The 23,026-nt window shown below is 38.6% G+C and overlaps 1 long non-coding RNA gene across 1 annotated transcript in view; it reads right to left on the reverse strand.

The window, feature by feature from the left end:
• LOC115937469 (uncharacterized) overlaps positions 1-23,026 on the reverse strand; it is an 82,528-nt gene that overhangs the window by 55,585 nt on the left and 3,917 nt on the right. The window contains exons 2-3 of the long non-coding RNA XR_004072752.2: positions 17,260-17,400; positions 12,282-12,429 (exon numbers count right to left, since the gene is read on the reverse strand). This is a non-coding gene — a long non-coding RNA (uncharacterized LOC115937469). The remainder of the gene's footprint in view (positions 1-12,281; positions 12,430-17,259; positions 17,401-23,026) is intronic.

Genomic DNA, 23,026 nt, shown 5'->3' on the forward strand with positions numbered 1-23,026 from the left:
GAATTGTTATTTTGGCCCATATTGAAGGGGAAGGAAAATAGATTGCATATTCTGGATGGCAGGGTATCAAATAATTATCAAACATGTTTTAAAAACTCCACATCTTCTAGTGCCCCTTACTTAGCATAGGTCCGTGTTCTTACATTTTCTGAGTTCTAGGTAATGTTATCACGTGTGGCTTTGTGTAACTACTTCCACATCTGAGATAGGGGACCATACGGCCCCCAGAGGGCTCCCTGGTGCTCCTCCTTTAGCCATGCTTCCTTCTCCCTCCTAACTCTTGGCAACCATTGATTTCCCTTCCATCTCTATAATTATGTTAGTTCAAGAATATTAAATAAATGGAATCATACAGTATATAAACTTTAGAGAATGGCTTTTTTTTCATTCAGCATAATTTCCTTGAGGTCCATCTAAGTTTTATGTATTTACAGTTCATTCCTTTTTGCTATTGAGTAATATTCCACGATATGGATGCACCACAACCGGTCAGCCACTGAAGGCCGTTTAGGTTGCTTTCAATTTTTGGTTATTATGAATAGAGCTGCTCTAAGCATTCATTTTCAGGTTTTTGTATGAACCCAAGTTTTTATTTCACTGGGATAAGTGCCTAGAGTGCAAATTCTGGCAAATTATTTTCCAAGGTGGCTGTTAAAATCATTTGTCTTTGTATTTCCGCCAGTAATGTATGAGTGATCCAGTTTTTCTGAATGCTCACCAGCATTTGGTGTTACAACTAGTTTTTTATTTTAGCCATTATGACAGTTTTGCCGTGACATCTCATGGTTTTATTTATTTATTTTATTTTTTGTAAAGATTTTATTTACTTATTTGACAGAGAGAGACACAGCAAGAGAGGGAACACAAGCAGGGGAAGTGGGAGAGGGAGAAGCAGGCTTCCCCGGGGAGTGGGGAGCCCAACGCGGGGCTCGATCCCAGGACCCTGGGATCATGACCTGAGCCGAAGGCAGACGCTTAACAACTGAGCCACCCAGGCGCCCCAACATCGCATGGTTTTAATTTGTAGTTCTTTAATGGCTAATGATGTTGGATATCTTTAAATGTGTTTATTTTCCATTGGCATATTCTCTTCATTGAGATGTGTGTTCATGTTTTTATCACTTTCTAATTGTTTGTTTTATACTGTTGAGCTTTGATAGTTCTTGATATCGTCTAGACACAAGTCCTTTGTTCAATATATGGCTTGCAAATATTTCCTCAGTCTTCAGCCCATCTTTTCTTCCTCATAACTGAATATTTTGCGGAGGAAAAAAATCCTGATTTTGATGAGGTATAACTTGTTGACTCCTCCTTTTATGAATTGTGCTTTTGAAGTCAAGTCTAAGAATTCTTACTCAAGTCCTATAACCTGAAGATTTTCTTTTTTTCCTAAAAATTTTATAGTTTATATTTTTAGATCTATAGTCAAAACTTGTTTCATGACTTAACATATGAACCATTTTGATAAATGTTTCATTATCACTTGAAAAGACTGTTATTTTACTTAGCTGAGCTCTTCAGACCTTCTATATCTTTACTGATTTTTTTGTTTTCTTTTTTTATCAATAACTGAGAGAACTATAAAACCCACAAAAATGATCACGTATTCTTGCATTTCCTCTTTTATGCTGTCAACTTCGCTTTGTAAATCTTGAAACTACATCATCAGAAAAGTGCAAATTTATTAATGTTATCCATAGTTAATGAATTGATCTGTTACTAATTATGAAATATGCTGCTTATCTCTCATAATACTTCTTAACTTAAAATCTGTTTGTTTGATATTAATATACCTACACCAGCCTTCCTTTGGCTAGTTTGCATGGTATATCTTTTTACATTCTTTCATTTTCAATTTTTTTTGTGTGTCCTTAAAGTGTATACCCTGTGAATAGCATATGGTTGTATTTTTTTTATCCCAATCCAACAATTGTCTTTTAACTAAAATGTCTACATTTAATGTAATGACTGATATAATTGAATTTAAGTCTACCATCTTGCTATTTATTTTCCGTTTGTCCCATTTTTTCTTTCTTCCTTTAAACCTTTTTTAAAAATTTTATTGACTAATAAAATCTTTTATTATTACTTCTTATTAGCACCTTAAAAACAAATTCTTTTGATAGCTATCCTAGAAGTTATAACGTGAATTTTTAATTTTTTACTATCTACCTTAAGTTAGTACTTCTATCATTTCCTGAGCAATCCAACAATCTTACAACAATTTAACTCTATTTCCCTCTTCTTTTTGTATTATAATGTTAAAAATATTGATTTGTTATAAAAATCCAATATTATTTTATAACTATCCACATATTAACCCTTTCTACTGCTCTTAATTTTTTCCTGTAGCTCTGAGCTTCCACTTTGTTTCATTTTTCTTCAACCTGAAGAACTTCCCACAGTACTTCTTAAAATGTGGATATGTGATAAATTCTTTCAGTTTTTGTTCACCTGAAAATATCTTGATTTTTCCCTCATTTTTAAAGATATTCATTTGGTATAGAATTTTAGATAGCCCCCCCCTTTTTTTTTCTCTTTCAGCACTTTAAAGTTGTTAAACAATTGTCTCCTGGATTTCATGGTTTCTGTTTCAAAGTTAATGATAAATCTGATTGTTGTTCTTTTGAAGACTGCTGGCTGTTCTCTTTCCCTCTGTCTTCTTTAAAAGTTTTCTCTTTTCTGGGGTGCCTGGTGGCTCAGTCATTAAGTGTCTGCCTTCAGCTCAGGTCATGATCCCAGGATCCTGTGATTGAACCCCACACCGGGCTCCTTGGTCAGTGGGGAGTCTGCTTCTCCCTCTGCCTCTGCTGCTCCCCCTGCTTGTGCTCTCTCTCTCTGACAAATAAAATCTTAAAAAAAAGAAATAAAATAAGAGTTTTCTCTTTTCTTTGAATGTAGTAGCATGACTACCATGTGCTTAGGTATGTTTCTCTTTGCATTTATTTAGCTTGAAATTCCCTGAGATTCTTAAATTTGTGGGTTGAAGTTTTTCATTGATTTTGGGGAAAAAATTACCATTATCCATGCAAACATTGCTCATCCACTATCTCAATTTTCTCTACTGTCCTTCAGGGACTTCCTTTACTTACATGTCATGTTTTTTACCCATGGTTTTTCATATAACTCTTACATTGTACTCTTTATTCCCATTTTTTCCTTCTCTGTGCTATAGTTTGGATTGACCTATCTTTAAGTTCACACATCACAGTTACTGCTTATAAACCTATCCAATGAGTTTTCATTTCAGACATTTTCTTTTGCTACTTGAGAATATCTGTTTGATCCCTTTCGGTGGTTTCCATTCTTTGTTGAAGTTCTTCATATTTTCATCAAATTTGTCCATATTTTCTTCAAATTTCTTTAAGATATGAGATATATCCACTTTGAAGTCCTTATCAACTTACTTTATTATCAGAAGTAGCTGTGAGTCTGCTTCTAATATTTTTCCTCATGAATATTGATTACATTTTCCTTCTTTGTCTTGTGTCTACCAAGCTGTACATTGTACTTCATACGGAAAGTAACTGCAGAGATGCCAGGTGGCATTTCCCACCAGGACAGTGATCCCATGACTCCCCATCATGGAGTAGGGGTTAGAGGGTGATTCATTAATTTAATCAGTGACTGCGCTGAGTAAAGTCTGGTTTGCAGGTTAAAAAAGACTAACTCTATCTCTGGTTCTTCCCTTTACCCCAGCTGTGTCCTTCTCTGGGTTTTGGTTGAGAACTCAATAATTCTCTATCTCCGCAGACCTGAGAGCCAGTGGGAGAGACTGTCTGCCCTTCAGAGAATTTTATCTTGGCTCTTTGGCTCCCTGCCCAATGTCATTTCCAGCTTCAGGGACAAACTTGAGGACCAGACAGCTGTATGTTGGAAGCAGGAATCCTTCCTTAAGTGTAACTTTGTTTCCTAAAGAATGTGCGACTGCAGGAGATTGGAATATTCCTTACAGATCCTGAAAACCCTCCAAATAGACTCAAAATTTAGTTAACATATTCTGGAGAAACAAGTTGGGATATTTAGGGTTCCTGAAGCTTCCAAATCTATGATGATTAAAAGATTTGCCGACTCATTTGTCTTCTTTCTAAAGCTGATTCTCAACTCATACCTAGAATTGATGAAGGATAGTTGGAAGAAAGGCAGGCAGGGACAAGGGGCCCTGACCTAAGAGGAAACCACCCTTAAAAGGATTTTACGCTACCCTGGAGGAGCCCTTCCCCGTTTCCCACCTGACAGGTAGATGACAAAAACTTGATTGGGTGACAGATGCATGGAGGGTTAATCAGATCAAAACAGCCAGCCAACAAGCCCATAGAAACCCCTAGACTCCGGAGGCAGCCCTCTCGGGTCTCCACCCTCTTTGGGAGCTTTGTACTATCGCTCAATAAACTTTGCATTGCTGCCCACCACTCTTCATCTGATCTACCTCTTCATTCTTCCGCATGACCAAGAATTGTGGCACCAAAGGAAAAGAAAATCCTGTAACAGAATCAGCAAATACATCCTAGGAAAGAAGTGACTGAGGGAAGACTGTTCTTGTTATAAGAACTCTTCCATCTCTGGAATTTTAGTTTATTGAATATTCTTTGCAGCTATAGCTCTTGAATGTCTTTAAAAATATGATTTTTTTTTTTTGCAAATTGGGTTGTTTATTTCTTGCATAGGAATGGTGGTATGGCATAATCTATATTTCATTCACATCTGAAAATCCTACATACTTCTTTTTAAAACTTTTTTTTTTCAATTAATACTAAAAATGCTATTCAATAACAGGTATTTTAAAGACTGTAGGATAGTATCCTGTCATGCGTATTTTCAAGATTTATTTAATAAATATTTATTTCTTTCCCCTCTCCTTTCCATCCTTCAGAGATTCCAATTGTACCCTATTAGGCCACCTGAAGTTGTTCCTATAAATATTCTTATTGTAGTTCAGTGATATGGTTAATTTTCTTTGAAATAGTTCAGTCCTTTCTGGGGTTATAAACTTGTTAGGTGGGGCAGAACACATTTTTTTTTAAAGATTTATTTATCTATTTTAGAGAAAGAGAGAGAGTGCAAGAGCACCACATGAATGGGGGTGGAGAGGGGCAGAGGGAGAGGGAGAGAGAGGATCTCAAGCAGACTCCCTGCTGATCATGGAGCCTGAAGCGGGGCTAGGCACCAGCTCAATCTCATGACCCTGAGATCATGCCCTGAGCTAAAACCAAGAGTCATATGCTTAACCGACTGAGCTACTCAGGTGCCCCAGAGCAGAAAACATTTAATCTAGGACTAATTTTCTAGTACTACTGGAGCAAATCTTTTTTGCTGACTCCATCTGTGTTGATAAACATTATGAATCCACTTGACTAAACTAGGGGATGCCCAGATAACTGGTAAAACATTGTTTCTGGGTGTGTCTATGAGGGTGTTTCTGAAAGAGATAATCACTTGTATTGGTTGACTGAGTAAAGAAGATTACTTTTGACAATGTGGGTGGGCCTCATCCAATCTTTTTGAGAGCCTGGATAGAACAGAACTGTGGAAGAAGGATGAATTTGCTTTTATGCTTGAGCTGAGATATCCATCTTCCCCTGCCCTTGGACACCAGTGCTCCTGGTTCTTGGACCTTGAGACTTGGACTGTGACTTACACCATTGGCCCCTTAATTCTCCAGCCTTTAGACTTGGAATAAATCACATTGCTGGCTTTCCTGGTTCTCCATCTTACAAACTGAACATCATGGGACTTTTCAGTCTCCATAATTGTGTGAGCCAGTTCCTACAGTAAATCTCTTTGGATGTTTTAGTGCCTCGCTTTGGGCAGTGTCTTCTCACACATGATCTGATAAGTACTCTCAACTGAAGACTCAAAGAAGATTCTCTGTAGATCTCTGAAGCTCTCTCTGTGTGCAGTTCTCTACTCTCCAATACACTATTTTGTGAAGTCCAGCCTCCTTTGTTTTCCCATTGTCCCAGCTCTATCTTTTCAACTCAGGGTTAATGGAATCTTCCTAATTTCCCTTCCCTGTGCTATTGTGTGTGAATTCTCTCCAGGTAGTAAATTGGTGTAGTCATAGGGCTCACTTTGGTTTCCTGACTCTCAGAGATCACTATCCTCTGTTTTCTGATATCCGACATCTTGAAAACTGTCTTTTCATATATTTACTTTAGTTTTTAAATTATTTCTTGGGGTAGGGTAAACCTAGTCCTTGCTTTTCCCTCTGGCTGTTAGTGGGAATCTTGTCAAATCATTTTATTTTAGAAAATATTTACAAATGTTGTCTTTTCAAACTTAATTTCATTATAGATAAGTAATTCTTCCTTTCTACATTCTAATAATTATGATTAGTATAAAAATGTAAGTAGCAATTAGTGTTACACAGGGTTCCTCCCGTCATTTTAAATCTATTTTCACTTGATCTAATTGGGTCCCAACGAAAAGTAAATATTCTTCAATGAATAGTTCTCTCTAGGAAATCCGCTTCTCAAGGATTGATAGGGTCATAGAATTTCATTACTGGAAGGTTCATTTGAGTTTATTTTTGGCCACTCTTGTTTTATGATGAGGATACTGAGGCTCAGGCTGAGGGGATTCTTCAACACAAAGCATCACTGACTGATATTTGGCCAAAGTAAAACATTATAGATTTCTACAAGCAGGCCCTCAGCTTATGATTTGGTTATATTTAACATGTAAAATTTTAATTTAGGTGGTTGTGATGCAGGATATATTTTCCATAGAAATAATGCAATGGGTTTGGCTCTATATTGTTGACATAGTATTATAAACACAGGTACATTTTAAGTTAAATATGCTTTTGTAAGCTGATATTTGAACCGGTCATTGGTGCTACTGGAAGAAAATGTATTTGGGTTCTGAATTACAATGCAAAGAAATCATCTTCCTTTCTTGGTTACTGCTATGTTTCTGACAGCTATTTTAGTTGACAGGAGTTCCATCCATGTATTTTTTTCCCTTGCCAGCAAATTGTTAACTTACTCTGTCTCTTCATCAGCATTAAAACTTTCTCTTGAGTAAAAAAACAAAAGACATCTTCCTGGGAAGACACAGGGTGTTTGGATTTAGGCTGAGTATATTCTCAGAGAAATGTATCTACATTTCTGTGTATTATTCAGTGGTTGTATGTTGGAGACTTCCTGTATCTGTCAGGCTGAATTACCCCTAGGCTATCTGGTTTGTATCTTCTTTGCACACAGTTCTATATCAAGTGTTACAGGGAAGAGAAATGAAGAAAACAAAATAATCCCATTAAACAATTATAATTCTAGAAACTTATTCTAATGAGATTATTAGAAAAGTATGAAAAGGCATTTGCACAAAGTCGTTTGTCTGGGTGCTGTTTATAATAACAAAAGTGAGAAGCAACTTAATGCCCATCAACTGGAGAATGGCTAAATACATCATTGCATATCCATCCATACAAGTATAAACTTTGCAGTCATTATAAATGATGATATTCTATATTTATGAATATAAAAAGATATCCATAAAGAGCTAGTAAGTGAAAAGAAAGTTAAAGCAGCTTTTAATTTTTTAAAAATTTTATGTAGGCTTGTGCATGCACATATATGTCTATGTGTGAATGTGTGAGTATGTATGTGTGTGCGCTAAGAGTGGATTGCCTATAAGCTTATTAATCAAAAGGTTAGTATAGTTACTTCCCTGGTTGATGGGACTTTGTATTATCTGCTTCCTTCTTCATGGTTTATTTTATTTACAAATTTTACTACAAATTGTACATGACTTTTTACTCTAAATAAAAAAGAAAAAAAAAGACTTTCATTCTGAAAAAAAAATTAAGAGAATACACACTCTGTGAGAATCCAGTTAGGAGTCGAATGCAATCAATGAAGAATATAAGACAATACTGTATATAAACAAATACCATAAGTCACTAGATGTGGAGCAACACGAGTTGGGAAGAGAGGAGAAGACACAGGAATTTTCCAGAGGAAATAAGACCGGATTTGAGCTTCGAGAGGAGACACAGACACTGGGTAGGGAGAGAGAAAGGACAGTATTTCAGGCAGAGTGGGCAATATGAATAAGAAAGGAAGGTCTTATCTGGTGGGCTGGTGTTGTTTAGTGACAGAAGATGAAATTGCACAGAAAATTCAGAACCAAAGTATTTTCTAAAATCTGCAACAGCCACAGCATGCACATGTGATTGTGTTAACCTGTTTTGGGTAAATTAATTAATTAATTAATTTATTTATTGAGAGAGAGCACAAGCAGGGGGAGGGGCAGAGGGAGAAGCAGACTCCCCACTGAGCAGGGAGCCCAGTGTGGGGCTCGATCCCAGGACTCTGGGATCATGACTTGAGCCAAAGACAGATGCTTAACTGAATGAGCCACCCAGGCGCCCCCAGACTCTTTTTTTTTTTTTTAAGATTTTATTTATTTATTTGAGAGAAAGAGAAAGAACATGAGCGGGGGAGAGGGGCAGAGGGAGAGAGGGAGAGGCAGACTCCCTGCTGAGCAGGGAGCTGGACCTGACCCATCCCAGGACCCTGGGATCATGACCTGAACCAAAGGCAGACACTTAATCGACTGAGCCACCTAGGCACCCCGTTTTGGGTTATTTTAAAGCAGAATTCCGATGCTGCTGGTGGGTTTTTCTTGTCAAAGTACTAAGCAAGTCCCTCATTATTACCATTTTTCTCTCTTCTTAGTCCATTTGGGCTGCTATAACAGAACGCAGTTTTTGAGGGGGTGCTTATCAACAGAAACTTATTCCTCACAGTTCTGGAGGCTGGGAAGTCTAAGACTGAGGTGTTGGCAAATTCAGCATCTGGCGAGGGTCTGCTTCCTGGTTTGTAGGCCACTGTGTTTTCACTGTGTCTTCCATGGAGGAAGGGGTGAGGGAGCTCTCGTGGGTCTCTTCCATAAGGACACCAGTCCAATTTATGAGGGGCTAATCCTCATGACTTAAGCACCTCCCAAAGGGCCCTAATACCACCTAATACCATCACATTGGGGTTAGGTTTCCACATATGAATTTTGGGGGCACACATTCAATCTATAATATCCTGGTCTCTTCATTCCTATGGTTAGGGGGTCTCATGTCTCCCTCAACACTCACTCTGCCTCTTGTCCTCTGCCCTATTTTTTTTTTTTTAATAATAGGCTATAGCCCTTAAGAACATGTCTTTGGAACTGGATCTGATTTGAATCTCAGTTCTTATCACTTATCTATAAACTTCAGGCAGCTCACATGACTCTTCTAAGCCTCCACTTCCTCATCTGTGAAATGGAACTAATAGTAGTTAATGCTGCACTGGAGCTGAGTGAGAAACAGACAGCTGATCGACATGTTTCCTCCTCTTCTCTCCCTTCTTTTTGCTATGGTTTTCTGTCTCTGGCCATTCACCCGGGAAGTACCAAAGAACTTCTAAAATCTGAATTCTGGACTTCACTGAATTCATTAGACCACCATTTATTACATATTTATTGTGGTTACTAAAAGCAAGGGTGTATATACCATCCTTTCCATATGCATATTTTAATAAGGACCTTCCAGAAACACATTTCTTTAAGGTGGAAAAGATGTCTTAAATGGTGAGAGTGTTAAGCCTTGTGGGAGAGAAAGGTCTCTAGGACACTGAACACATACAGAATGTGTGCCCTCTCATTTCTGTGTCATAATGTTAGAGATTTTCACACATGCTGAATGATCTGATTAGCATATCCATCATCTGAAATGGGTTTAATGGAAGCCATTATGCCCACTTTCCATTTTGGAATCTAAAGCCCAAACAGGATCATGATCTAACATAAGATGATTAAAAACAAATTCTAAAAGCTACAATTTAGAGATCATCTACTATGTACCAAGTACTTTACATGCATATGTCTTGAATGCGCAATCCATACATTATGGATAAGGCTTGGACTTAGAAAGGCTGAGTAACTCATGCAAGCTAACACCAGGAATGACGAAGCTACGCTTCACACCACATCTCTTTTATTCTAATGCACTGCCTCTAGATTGATTTATTCAAGAAATATTATCTATCAGGCATTTTGATGTTATTGAACAAGAAGAGAGAAATGAAACATTTTAGCGTATAAAATTAATAACCAACACTTAAAAAATAGTGCCAGGAACTGTTCTAAGAGTTACCATGTATTTGCTCATCTAATTCTCTCATTAACCCACTGTTATTGTCATCACAATTTTACATGCAAGGAAACAAAGATGCTAAGCATTTTGGCCAAAACACAAAGTGAATAAGTATCAGAGATTTAGAATACTAGTCTGGAATCCTTAGCCAGTACTTTATGCATTCTTGCATATTGTGTGCTGCTGTATTTAGCAATGGTGATGATACATGGGTCAGAGTCTGGGAATCAGGTATCACAGAATATTTTCTGGGATTTCATATGAATACACCACCCTATACCTACAGTGTCTGGTAGGTGCCTGAGCTTGCTGGTACTTCCTGGGGGCTCAGAGCTCTCGCACCTCTTTAATAGGAACCAAACTGGAGTGAACTTAGGTCAGTGGTTCTCAAATTTAGCTGTAATCACTTGACGGGTTTTAAAAAATACTGATGACTGGATCCTATGGCCCAAAATTCTGATTTAGTTAGTCAAAGGCATGGCTTGGCATCAGGGTTTTAAAAACATCATCTCAAGCATTTTAATGAGCAGTCAAGTTTGAGAACCACTGACCTAGATCAGCAATTCTCAGTGAGGTCCTCAGACCCCAGGAAGTTCTCTACAGGGGCTCCATGACATACAAACTACTTTCATAATAATACTGAAACATTAGTTTGTTCCTTATCTACTGTGTTGACATTTGTTATGATGGTACAAAAACAATGGTGGGTAAACGCACTGGTGTCTTGGTATGAATCAAGACAGTGGCACCCAATTTTATAGAGATGCAATTTCACTGCCACACACTCATATTTAAAAAAATCAGTTTCACTTAAGAATATTTTCAGTGAAGCAGTAGAAAGTATTAATTTTGTTAAATCTTAAGGATGCATTATTTTAATACTCTGGGTAATGAAATGGAACATATGCATAAAGTACTTCTGCATACTGAAGTAGAATGCTTATGAGTGCTTGTCTTGAAAAAGAGCATTTGTGTAATTATTTGAGTTGCAAACTAAACTAGACCTTTTTTTTTTGGTGGAACAGCATTTTTTACTTCAAAGTATGACTAGTAGGCAAATCATGGTAATTTAGACTTGGGTATTTGGTAGACATTTCCTCAAAAATGGACAAAGAAAGAATTTACCTTCACGGAAACAAACAGACAATTTTGTTTGTTTGCTGCCAGTGATAAAATTTCAGCTTTTACATGAAAATTAAAATTGTGGAAAGCTTGCACCAGCTGCTGTGAGCTATGCTGCTACTTTGCACTTAAAGACTTTTCTGAAAGGGTAAGGGGGGGTATTTAAAAAGTAATTTTTTTTGACAGTGGATAATGAAATGTAGTGAACGTTTAGAAGATTGGCATAACTCAGTGAATCAACATCTTCCAAAATGATCAATACATGATATTAAAAAATCATGCAAGTACAAAAGACTCATTCAATGTGCACGATAAACCAATGGATTTTTATAGAATGGAGCGTATATGTGATATGTTTTTAGAGTCCACACCGCAATTAACCTACAGCTGTAGGAAACCACCTTTGAGTTTGGTATAGTATCAGAGAAGATTATCTATAGTTCTCTGGAAAGACTATTGAAATATTACTCAATTTTTCAAGCTATATAGCTATGTAAGATAGGTTTTCTTCCTATCTTTCAACCACAGCAATAAATCCTAAGAAACTAAATATAGAAGCAGATTTGAGAATCTAGATGTCTTCTTTTATGTCAGATATTAAAGAGATTTGCAAAAATGTAACATAATATTACTTTTCTCAGTACTTTTTTTGTTTGAGGTAATATAGCTATTTTTCATAAAAATGTTAGCATGTAATACATCTAATTACTATTTTAAGTGAATATTTTTAAATGATCAGTTTTAGTGTCTAACATAGTAAATGTCAATATGTAACCAACATAAACAAACTTCCTTTGGGGCACCCAAAAAATTTTAAGACAGCAAAGGGGCCCTGAGACTCAAAGTTTGTGAATTGCTGACCTAGATGATTCTGTCTTCTCAAGTGTTAATTTTTCCCATGACCTATGACTCCCATCCAGAATTGATTCTGGGTTGCCTACTGGATTAACTCTAAGCATCCATGTGGTGTCCTTGATCCAGTGACAGCCTCAAACATTCCTTGATGTACAACCCCTTAACCCCTTACCTTTCTGCCTGCTGACAGGTAGGGAAATAACTCTTCTTCTCATGTCCTGTGGAGATTGTTTTTAGGTGAGATGTCTCTAGGTGGCTGCTTGGTCACCCAGGAACAGGGTTCTTCCAGCTCTCTCCTCCCCAGGATGCCTGGGCATTTCCTAGAAGAGTGAATCAAAGTAGGTTCAAGAACAGCCTCACACTGCTTCTAGAAACACGGCTGCTTTTCCTCTCAGCCATGTTTGCTGACTAAGGTCTTCCTGCCTGGGATTACCCATTCTGAGGTGCACTGTTTCTTCCTGAAAGTTGGATTCTTCTGGTTAATTCCCCAAATCTATTACATATGTGTATATATAAGCCTAAGCCTTTATTATGGGCAGGGCTTGTGCTATTTTTACCAGTGGGGTTCCTTGTGATGAGGATGCACATCAGTGGAGTGAGTCTCTCTATCGGCACACGCTGACATCACTGAGCCTGGGCTGTGACTTACCTGGATGCCTGTAACCTTACTGAATACTTTCACACCTAGAGTATTACTCAACAGAGGTGTTGACAACAACTTGCTTCAGGTGCCACTCTGCATGTGATATGGGATCAGAAGCTAGCTCTACATTTGGTCCCTGCTTATTCTACTATAAGCCTGAAAAGAGAACACTTACTTGGATGCTGTGGGCTCCTTTATCTCTGACCTACTGCTCCCTGTATTATGCTCTGGGGTAAGGAGTCCTGGAAGAATCATCGATTTCATAATTTCCATCTTCGGAAGCTCCTCTGGTTTACTGCCTTAAATGGGACCACACACTTCTTTTCTGCTTTGTTAGCTTCCTCCCCAAGGACCACTGGAGACAGACACTAGGAAAGACACCACTAGAACCTTCTTGGAGGCATGGTAGCGCCCACCCATGCTTTATTTTCTGTTCTTTAATCTAAGCACTCCTTTCTCCAATTCTGCTTTACTTAAATGCTCTATTTGGTATTTTAAGCTAAATACTTTCAGAAGAAAGATACTTTCCATATGTGGCTCACAAATAAATGAGTAACCCAATCGGCAGAAGCTTTGTGGTCAATAAATACAGTGGCCTTGCTTCCTAGCTTCAGGGTCAGCTACAATATTCTGTGAGAATTGCAGCATAAACTCTGGCTTCTCATAATCATGTGAAATTCAGTGTTCACCAATTCTTTTGTGTTCCCAAACTCCCCGTGGCCTAACTCATGGCAGCTTATCTGAGTCAGGAGGCATCTTATAATATAAGAAAGCTAAAATTCTATATAACTAAGTGAGAATCACAGTCACAAGAATGTTGCTGGTCTGCTTTTATGGTAGTGTTGATGATTATAAAATTCATTTTTAGAGGCTGATCTCCTAGGTGGGGTTACCATCACCCACTTTCTTGTAATTCAGAAGCTAATTCTTAGCATTTTCTCTAGGTCATAAGTTCTGACCAATTTTTATTTTGGTCCCATCTTTATTGGACAAGGTCTGTCACATCAAAATGGGTTAGACTGCCCCTTACTCCAGTTCAGAATCCAACCTCCATGACCATCCGTGTGTCTACTGGTTGCCAGGCTCATGCCTCTCGTGCCCATGTTCCTTGGCCTTGTCTGCATTAGAAGTGCTCGAGCTTTGCATTACCAAATCCCTCTGTGTATTGTTTAGGAAAATGCTAGCCACTGTAATAATAAACTCCAAAATTATAGTAATTATAATAAATTATATTTCTCACTCTCCTAAGTCCCATGCAATTCTCTACCATATGGTGGTGATTCAGGGAGCCAGGCTCCTCCCAACATGTGGCTCCTCCCTTCTTCAGAGTCCCAGCATTCTTGGGGTGTAGCCCCAGATTGTGAAAGAGAGGATGGAGAAGGCACGTGTGCTTCTTGACTGTCTTGGTCCAGAAGCAATGTGCATTCTTTCCACACACATTCCATTGGGGAGAACTGTTCATACGGCCCACCAGGATGCAAGGGGAGCAAGGGAAGGTAGTTACTGGCTGGGCACCCATTCCCCACGTAATAATGCTATAGTATGTAAGGGGGAACATGATTTTTTTTATTGTAGTAAAATATACATATTATAAAAGTCACCACTTTAACCAGTTTTCAGTGTACAATTCAATGGCATTAAGCAACCATCCCTGCCACCCATCTTCAGAACCTTCTCATCATCCGAAACTGAAACTCTGCACCCATTAAACAATTCCCCATTCTCCCCTCCCCCAGACCCTGGAGACCACCGTTCTGCTTTCTGTGTTTATGAATTTGATGACTTTAGGCACCTCATACCAGTAGAATCATGCGAAATTTTCCTTTTGTGTCTGGCTTATTTTACTTAGCATGTTTTCAAGGTTCATCCATGTTGTAGCATGTGTCAGACTTTCATTCCTTTTTAAGGCTGAGTAATATTCCATTGTATGTCTACACCACATTTCATTCATCCACTCATCTGACAATTGACATTTGGGTTACTTTCATCTTTTGGCTGTTATTCTTAATGGTACTAGGAACATGGATATACAAATATCTCTTGCAGTACTTACTTTCAATTCTTTTGGGTATATACCCAGAGGGAGAATTGCTGGATCATATGGTAATTCTATTTTTAAATTTTTGAGGAACTGGCATATTGCTTTCCATAGCAGCTATACCTTTTTCCATTGGGAAGTACAAGTGTTAATGAACAGTTAACTACCTCTGTGACTCTCATGTTCATTAGCTCTGTGAATTTGTGCAATTAATTGACCTCCATGAGTCTCATTTTCCTCAGTTAGAAAATAACGCTAATACCACTTCACAGGGTTATTGTGGGATTAAAGAAAATAGTGTATGAGAAGCCCTTTGCATGTGGCTGGCACCTTATGTGTGATTAATGTACAATATTTCTTTTCTTTCTCATCTTGTACACTTAATCTCACCACATCTTACTTTTCCCCCATTCAATTCCCTCAGAGCTTTCATTGGCAAGAGTTAGCTACTCATGGATTGACAGATTATCCAGTCCAACCAGACCAAGTCTGGGTCACGTGCTTTCAGAGGAAGCAAGAATACTCAGTGGTTGAGAGTTTCTGTGGCTGGCTCGTGGGGAGAAGATTCTTAAACAGGAAGCCTGCAGCTGCACCCCTCAGTTTGCACTAGGAGATGCCATCCCTGCTAAATTAGGGCTGGGTCTTTGGGAAAAAAACTAGTCAACAACTCAGTGACTACATCATCCTTCTTAAGCTTCCCCACTTTACTTTTCATTAGCATTGCTTCTCCTGCTTAAATCATTTCCAAAATTCACACCTCCTTTTGTTTCTTACTATTTCAGACTGGCCAGGCTGATTTAAACAATAAGAGTCACGCAGGATACCCATCTCAAAGGCCAACTCACCAGTCCACGGGAATGTCAAAGTCAGACCAAATGGTGGTGCCCTCAGACAAAAATCAGTCCTGATCTCCCTTCACTCTGTTCTGTCCCATGCCTTCACACCGGCCTGTGGGGGCCTTCAAGGCTCTGCCTCTGTTGGAGCCAGAGACAAGGCCACTCTGTTCCTCCCACTCATTGGTGTCCGAATTTTGATTTGGGCCCTGCTGCCACCCTTTGTTAACTCAGGAAGTGATCGGGGACACTGACTTTCCCTCCAGGCACCAACTTCTTCACTTGCAAATTTATAGAGGTAACTTAGATCGGGAACTGAATTACATGATCTTGCAGACTTCCCCGAACTCCAAAGAGTCTCTGAGTCTCTGCTTTCCTTGGCAATTTGAGGTGCTGCGTGACGTCTTCCACACCTTTTTATCAAAGCTAAGAAGACATTTACCAGCAGGGAGACATTTTTTTCACACACAAATGTACTTGTGATCAAAATGTTTGAGGATTATTGTGTTCTTCCATGGCAATACACAATCAAACACCAGATGCTCAGCATTCAAGACTACAGAGGCAGCTGAACAGTTTGATCTCTTTCATCTGATAAACTGATAACGAAGAGGCTGACACAGCTACCTTGCTTCAGCTCAGCCTTGGCTCCCCTCAGACAGGCTGCGTTGGAAGTGTGCCTGGAGCCATCAATGAACTTGGCAAGGACAGCAACCACACTCTTGGGGTGGGGAAGTCTGAGTGATGGGGATGGCAGTGACATGAGCCGTACTCAGCTACAACACCGTAGGCACCGAAGCACGAACAATAAAAGCCAAAAGAACAAGAACAAATGGGAGTGGATGATTCCAGAGAGGTCTATGGGAAACTGTCAGAAGTTTTCTCCAATGCTTTTAAGTGGAATTATGAAGTAAGATTAGAACTATTTCACAGAAGGCAAAAATGAGACTTTGCAACAATGCCATTATTTGTTGTTTACAACAATAGGATTCCAAGAGGAATGCTGTAAAAGCATCTCTGTGAATCGGAATAAAGAAAACCTCACGAAGGTGGAGTTTGGAGGCCAGAAGTGGGAGCTCTCTCGAACCTACCACTCATCATCAATGGCAGACCCCAAGAGGAAGAGACTACCTTGCACGCTCTTGCATTCCCACAGGAAGAAGCTATACTTCACTGCCCCAGCAGAAGGAAGAAAGAGTTTCTTCTTACAATACTAGCCCAGCCCGTGAAAGACTGTCACAGCTCAGCCAATGAAAAACCACTACATTTCAAACTCCCAGTTTCCTCCAATCGACCTTTTGTTTCTAACAGCCCCTTCCAACTCCCCTTTTCACTATAAAATAGCACTCCTCTCCTCTGTTCTCCAGATTAGCTTGCATGTCCCAAATTACAAGTCTCTGTTATTCCTGAATAAGCCCGTTTTTACTGGTAAAATAACTGACAGTTTTATTTTTAAAGTTGCCCCCATCTATACGGAAAATGTATTTCTTCTGCCACAAAAATGCCATAGGGAGGAGCATTTTAATATGGACGTAATACATTATTTGTAAACACAACCATGTTTCTTGATATTTTTAGCAAACAAATACCTTGTTATTTGTATCTAAATATCTCTACTATTTATTGCTAACCTCACCTGGATTCTGTCAAGAGTTAGAAAAATGGGCGTCCTCTGATGTGTCATGTCAACATCGGCCAGACTTTTGTGTTACTCTCCCTCATTTCTTTCAGGTCCTCTCATCTCCATGGTGTCCAGTTCTGAGGCTTGTTCCAGTTCCTGTATCAACAGACAGAATGGTTTCTTATATTTGTTCACACTCGTGTCCTACTGACTTCATGCTCTCCACCTCCGGGGGCTCTTGCATTTGAAAAGAGAACGGTGTTTGTGGCCACAATGCCTAAACTATAGAAATAAGCCTCAAATCAAGCAATTTCAGGCATAATGGCACCTGGCTTATTGAGAGAGATGTTTGAGGTCAGAAGAAGCCTCTAGTCACAGCACTCGGGTGACTACTCATGCTGCTTACAATTCAAGCATTTTGCACTGTACCCACAGCATTATCTTTTCTATTAAGCTTTATTATTCCCATGGGCTGGGTTTGAGGCTAAATTAGGTCGACATAAATCTCAGCTGGTGGTTGTGGATTCATGCTCTAATGAATGAGATCTGGTATAATTTGTCTGGAAATATGACTGTGAACTCCCTCCATCAGCTTCCATTTTCCTGCCTATCGGCTTTGGCAGATGATTTTGCACTGTTTTAATCACTTTAGGTAAGCTCTCAGCACTGGGCAACCATTGCCAGCAAAGTCTCTGCCCAGCAGCGACAGGATCCTGTGGGCCACAGAGAGATGAGTGAGGGAGGTCTGACTCCACTTATTTGAAAAAATAACTTTTCCAATACACAAAACTGCCATAATTCTACCACGCCAGGAACCAGTGGCAAAAATTAATGACGAGTCACCTCTCAGCTTTTATTCCTGTTGGCATTTTCCTGAACACTGGCAGTCCCATAACAATTGTTTTGAACTGACAAGAGGGGGACCATGAGGATGCCCTGGACTTCTGAAGGGGGTAGGAAAATCTAATGTGGGCTGGGTAAGTCACAGGGCTATCTTCAGGTGAATTACTTCTGGGGCCCGGGCTGGGGTGGTGGGCTGGGATGGGGTAAGAAGAACGTGGCAGAGTTGAACTCAGCTCAGGGGGGTTGGCTTTCCCCCTGAGCCAGTCCTTTGGGCAATTAACTGGTGCCCCCAGCCAGCCACAGTCAGATTTCTAGTACTCCATGCCTCAGTGTCTCATCCTGAGACGAGGCTTTCTCTTAAGATGAATAAAGTTGAAAGAGAAGTACTCTAGGAACGTGGAGGGTCTGCACACTGGATGCCAGAGCCAAGAAGATGGCGGCCAACACGGCTGTCTCTGTCCTCAAGTCTTGTTATTCTTTCCCAGTTTCTGTCCTCTTTAGTCAGATTTAGATCCTGAGTTTTCTTTAAACTGGGATTAGTGTAACACAGTGTTCTTTGAAAGTCTCACTAAATAAAAGACACTCTGAAGCATCTCTTGATGTTTAATAGATGTCAAATAATGGTAGTATGCTGTTATTAAAAACGTTTGGTTTCCTGAAGTGACTCAGAATTCACTTGTTTTTCTTTCTGCACAGAGACATCGATTTGGCAGTACAATGGCACCCCAGAAAGATATGGAGTGGTGAATAATTTAATAATTGCACAAAAACATTTTGCACTTTGACAAAGCACATAAAAACCTTTCAGTTTAAAATAAACTTTAGCTTATAGTCATTTTTTCCCCATTTTTTTCTTATAATCTCAAAGGTCAGAAAGAAAAATAAAATTCTTTGAACAGCGTATAAAAAGTAGAGTTTTATTAAAAGCAGTCCTAATCATAGGGCGCCGGGTGGCTCAGTCAGTTAAGTGTCCAATCCTTGATTTTGACTCAGGTCATGATCTCAAGGTCATGAGACCGAGCCCCACATCAGTGCTGAGCGTGGAGCTGCTTAAGCTTCTCTCTCTCTCTGCTATTCCCACCACCTCTAAACAAAACAAAACAAAACAAAAAACAGTCCTAATTAATTCTATATATCTGATCCATTTACTCCACAGAACAAAAGCTGGAAGCTTTTTACCTATAGTCGATGAACTCTGAATTTTATTTAGGGCTATTCTTATAAGCTGTGGTCCTGCCACTATCAGGTGTTAATATTTAGAGCGATGCCTGGTAAAAAAAAAACTTCCATAATCGGTTATCTGAACCAAATGAAGTTATTTCTATAAGGAAGGGCATTATGGGTTGAACCTGAAAAAGACATATGATTTTATGATTTCACATAATTCTGCATTCTGAACATGCATACTAGTTAATTTAAAAGATCTAAGATTTGTCTCACTTTCTTCGAAAGCCACTTGAAGTATTGAGAAAAGCTCAGGATGCATGCCAGTGGATCCAGATTTGAGTCTTGGCACTACGATTTACTCACTTCATAAACAAGAACAGGTTTTGTATTCTGTCACTTGAGATGGAATCAGCTTATTGTGTTCTCTTATCTGTCAGGGTTACCGTGATGTTCAAAGAAGATAACATGATATTCTTTGCAAATTGCAAGGGCTTTGTACAGGCTAGATTTTATTTATCAATGGTATAAGTCTAAGGAAACAATAGGCTGATGGTGGAAATGAAAAACATAAGGAAGGAGGGAAAATGAAATACATTTTTGAGTAGCCACTATGTATTGGGCATTTTAGAATTTTTCAGCACATGTAGTTCTTCCAATCTTGAGAATAAAATGATAAGCAATCCCTCAATTTCCAAATCAGAGTTAATGTAACTTGCTTAAGATCATATAGCTAGTACACACTGAAGTTTACGGTGCTCCCATTTATAATCTGTCTTTCCAGACAGAACATGTTTTTTCTTTCAAATGCAGTTCCCTGATGGAGAGGCTGATACACATATCTATTTACTCATTTGTTTGTTCAATAAACATCTTTTTTTGCATTGTTGAATTTTTATTTGAAGGATCTTATGAAGTTTTCCCCCCCGCCTTGGGTTTTTTTTTTTTTTTTTTGAGAATTTGGTAGGAAAATTTGCAGTCTAATAGAACAAAACACCCCTCCCTCTAAAGAAATAGTTAATTTTTTGTTGCTTTTAAAAAACTTTTTAAATTATTTTTTTATGATAGGCCTACGCTTTATTCAATAAACTGTCATGCTGCTTAGAATGTAGGTCCCTTGAAGGCAGGGTCTACACAGTGAACATATACTTTAAAACTAGTTTATCCTATAGACTCTTTCAACTTTTCTATCAGGGATTTCATGTTGACTGGTTTGAGCCCATAGGAATAACCCAACTATAGTGCTTCGATTTACCTCTTGTCTGTTCAGTTTATCTGACCTATCCATTTCCTCAGGCCTTTTTTTTTCTTCTTAAATTCCAGTATAGTTAACACACAGTGTACAACATAGGGATTCATCACTTCCATACATCACCCTGGTGGTCATCACGACAAGTGCACTCCTTCATCCCCATCACCTGTTTCAGGCATCCCCCCCCCCACCTCCCTCCTGGTCACCATCAGGATGTTCTCCATAGTTAAGAATCTGTTTCTCCTCTCTTTTTTCTTTGTTTTATTTCTTAAATTCCACATATGAATGAGATCATATGGTATTTGTCTTTCTCTGACTGACTTATTTTGCTCAGCATCATACTCGCTAGCTCTGTCCATGTCATTGCAAATGTCAAGATTTCATTCTTTTTATGGCTGAGTAATATTCCATTGTATAAACATACCACATCTTCTTTATCTATTCACCTATCGGTGGACACTTTGGTTGCTTCCATAATTTGGCTATTGTAAATAACTCTGCAATAAACATCTGGGTGCATGTATCCCTCTGAATTAGTACTTTTGTATTTTTTGGGTCAATACCCAGTAGTGTGATTACTGGATGATAGGGTAATTCTATTTTTAACTTTTTGAGGAATCTTCATACTGTTTTCCACAGTGGCCGCACCAGTTTGCACTCCCACTGAATGTGCACTAGGGTTCCTATTTCTCCACATTCTCGTCAACACTTGTTTCTTGTGTTTGATTTCAGCCATTCTGACAGGTGTGAGGTGATATTTCATTGTGGTTTTGATTTTTATTTTCCTGATGATGAGTGATGTTGAACACTTTGTGTCTGCTGGCCATCTACATGTCTTCTTTGGAGAAAGATTTTAGAAAGTATTAAGAAAACATTTATCATTCTTTTCTTTCTTCCTTGGAATGCTTGTGGTTCCTCAGTTAACCATGTACTATTATAGCTAAATTCCTTTTATTTGTTTGTATATTTTTATTGAGATTTAATAGATATATAACATTACATTAGTTTCAGGAATATAACAATGATTCAATATTTGTATCTATTGCAAAATGATGACTATAATAAGCCTAGTTAACATTTGTCACCACGTTCAATAACCATTTATTCTTTGTCAACAAGAAGTCATTGTTTTTGGTTCTGTTGGGGAAACAGAAATGAATAAAATGCAATCCTGTGCTTATGGAGTTAAAAATCCATGGTCTACAGTCGATTCTTGGTATTCCTTGCTGATGGTAGGGGGAACGATAATTGAAAACACTGGGAAACAGATGCTCTGCAAGTGGATTGTCAGACCAAGGATGAAATTCTCTAAGTCGCTGCCATTTCTAGTTAATTAAGAGCCAAGCAGAAGACTTTTGTTTTTTGGTTGAAGATAGAACAAGAATTGTCATACTCTCTTTTCTTGGTAACTGGAGTCACAAGGCTGTGTTCAAATCCTAGCTACACTTACCAATTGTATATACTTGGAAGGTTACTTCTCCAAGCTACAACTTCCTTATCTGTACAATGCACTTTTAACTGTAAAATTGGAATAAACCTACACTCCCAAAGTTGTTAAGAAGATTAAATGAGTGCGTGCGTGTGTGTGTGTTTACATGGTGTATAATGTATGTTAAGCACTTAACACAATGCCTACTTGGCAAGCAGTTCTCAAAGGATCACTATTATTATAATTAATTTGAGGACTCAGGATTTAAGGACACATAAGTCATTATTCTGAATGTCAGTTTTGATTGCAAAGGACAGCTGACCAAGATAGCATACTTACTTACTGATTGGGCTGAGTCTAGGAATCTCTTAGGTTTATTTACCCTTGATTATCTTACTAATTTGAAACTAAATTCCTGATAACAGTTTTTTAATTTATGTTGTTCTTATGAATGAGTGTGGCAGAAAAAATGTCTAGCTAATTAAGGGTTTGAATTACTTGATTTCCAGAAAATTATATTTTGTTGACTTTGCCCTTAAAATACTCACTTTTTTCCCTGACAAGTTCCCTTTAATTATAGTTGTTACATTTATGGAATGCTTACATTGCATCAGACACTGTCCTAAGTGATTCTCATGAATTAACTTATTCTTCTAAAACCAGTGTGGTGGTGGGTACTGCTATTGGGCATCTCGTTGGTATGAGCTGCTGATGCCTACAGTAACATAAACCACAAGAAACAACAAACACTAAGTGAGGCTATCATTTTAGAACTGTGGGACCCATTTTCTAGATAAGGACATGGAGGCACAGTAATGTTAACTAACCTGCCCAAGCAGGTAAGTGTGAGCACAAGAAGCCTGGCTCCAAACATCTAGAGCGCATGCCTCTCATAAAACCAATTAATTCTATGTTTTTATGTATATAATGAAATCAACACTTGTCTCAATGAGGAAGCAACAGGTGTTTGGTGACTGGTAAGCCCCCAGGGCTTGTGGCAAACCAAATCTTTTCCTTGGTGCATCACAGTGAAGCAAGAAGGTAACTGGACAGAGAATTAGGGGCCAGAAGCTCTCACTTAGGGCCTGATGTCA

This window comes from Leptonychotes weddellii, chromosome 11 (assembly GCF_054177405.1).
Source record: "Leptonychotes weddellii isolate Sample4059 chromosome 11, ASM5417740v2, whole genome shotgun sequence".
NCBI lineage: Eukaryota > Metazoa > Chordata > Mammalia > Carnivora > Phocidae > Leptonychotes > Leptonychotes weddellii.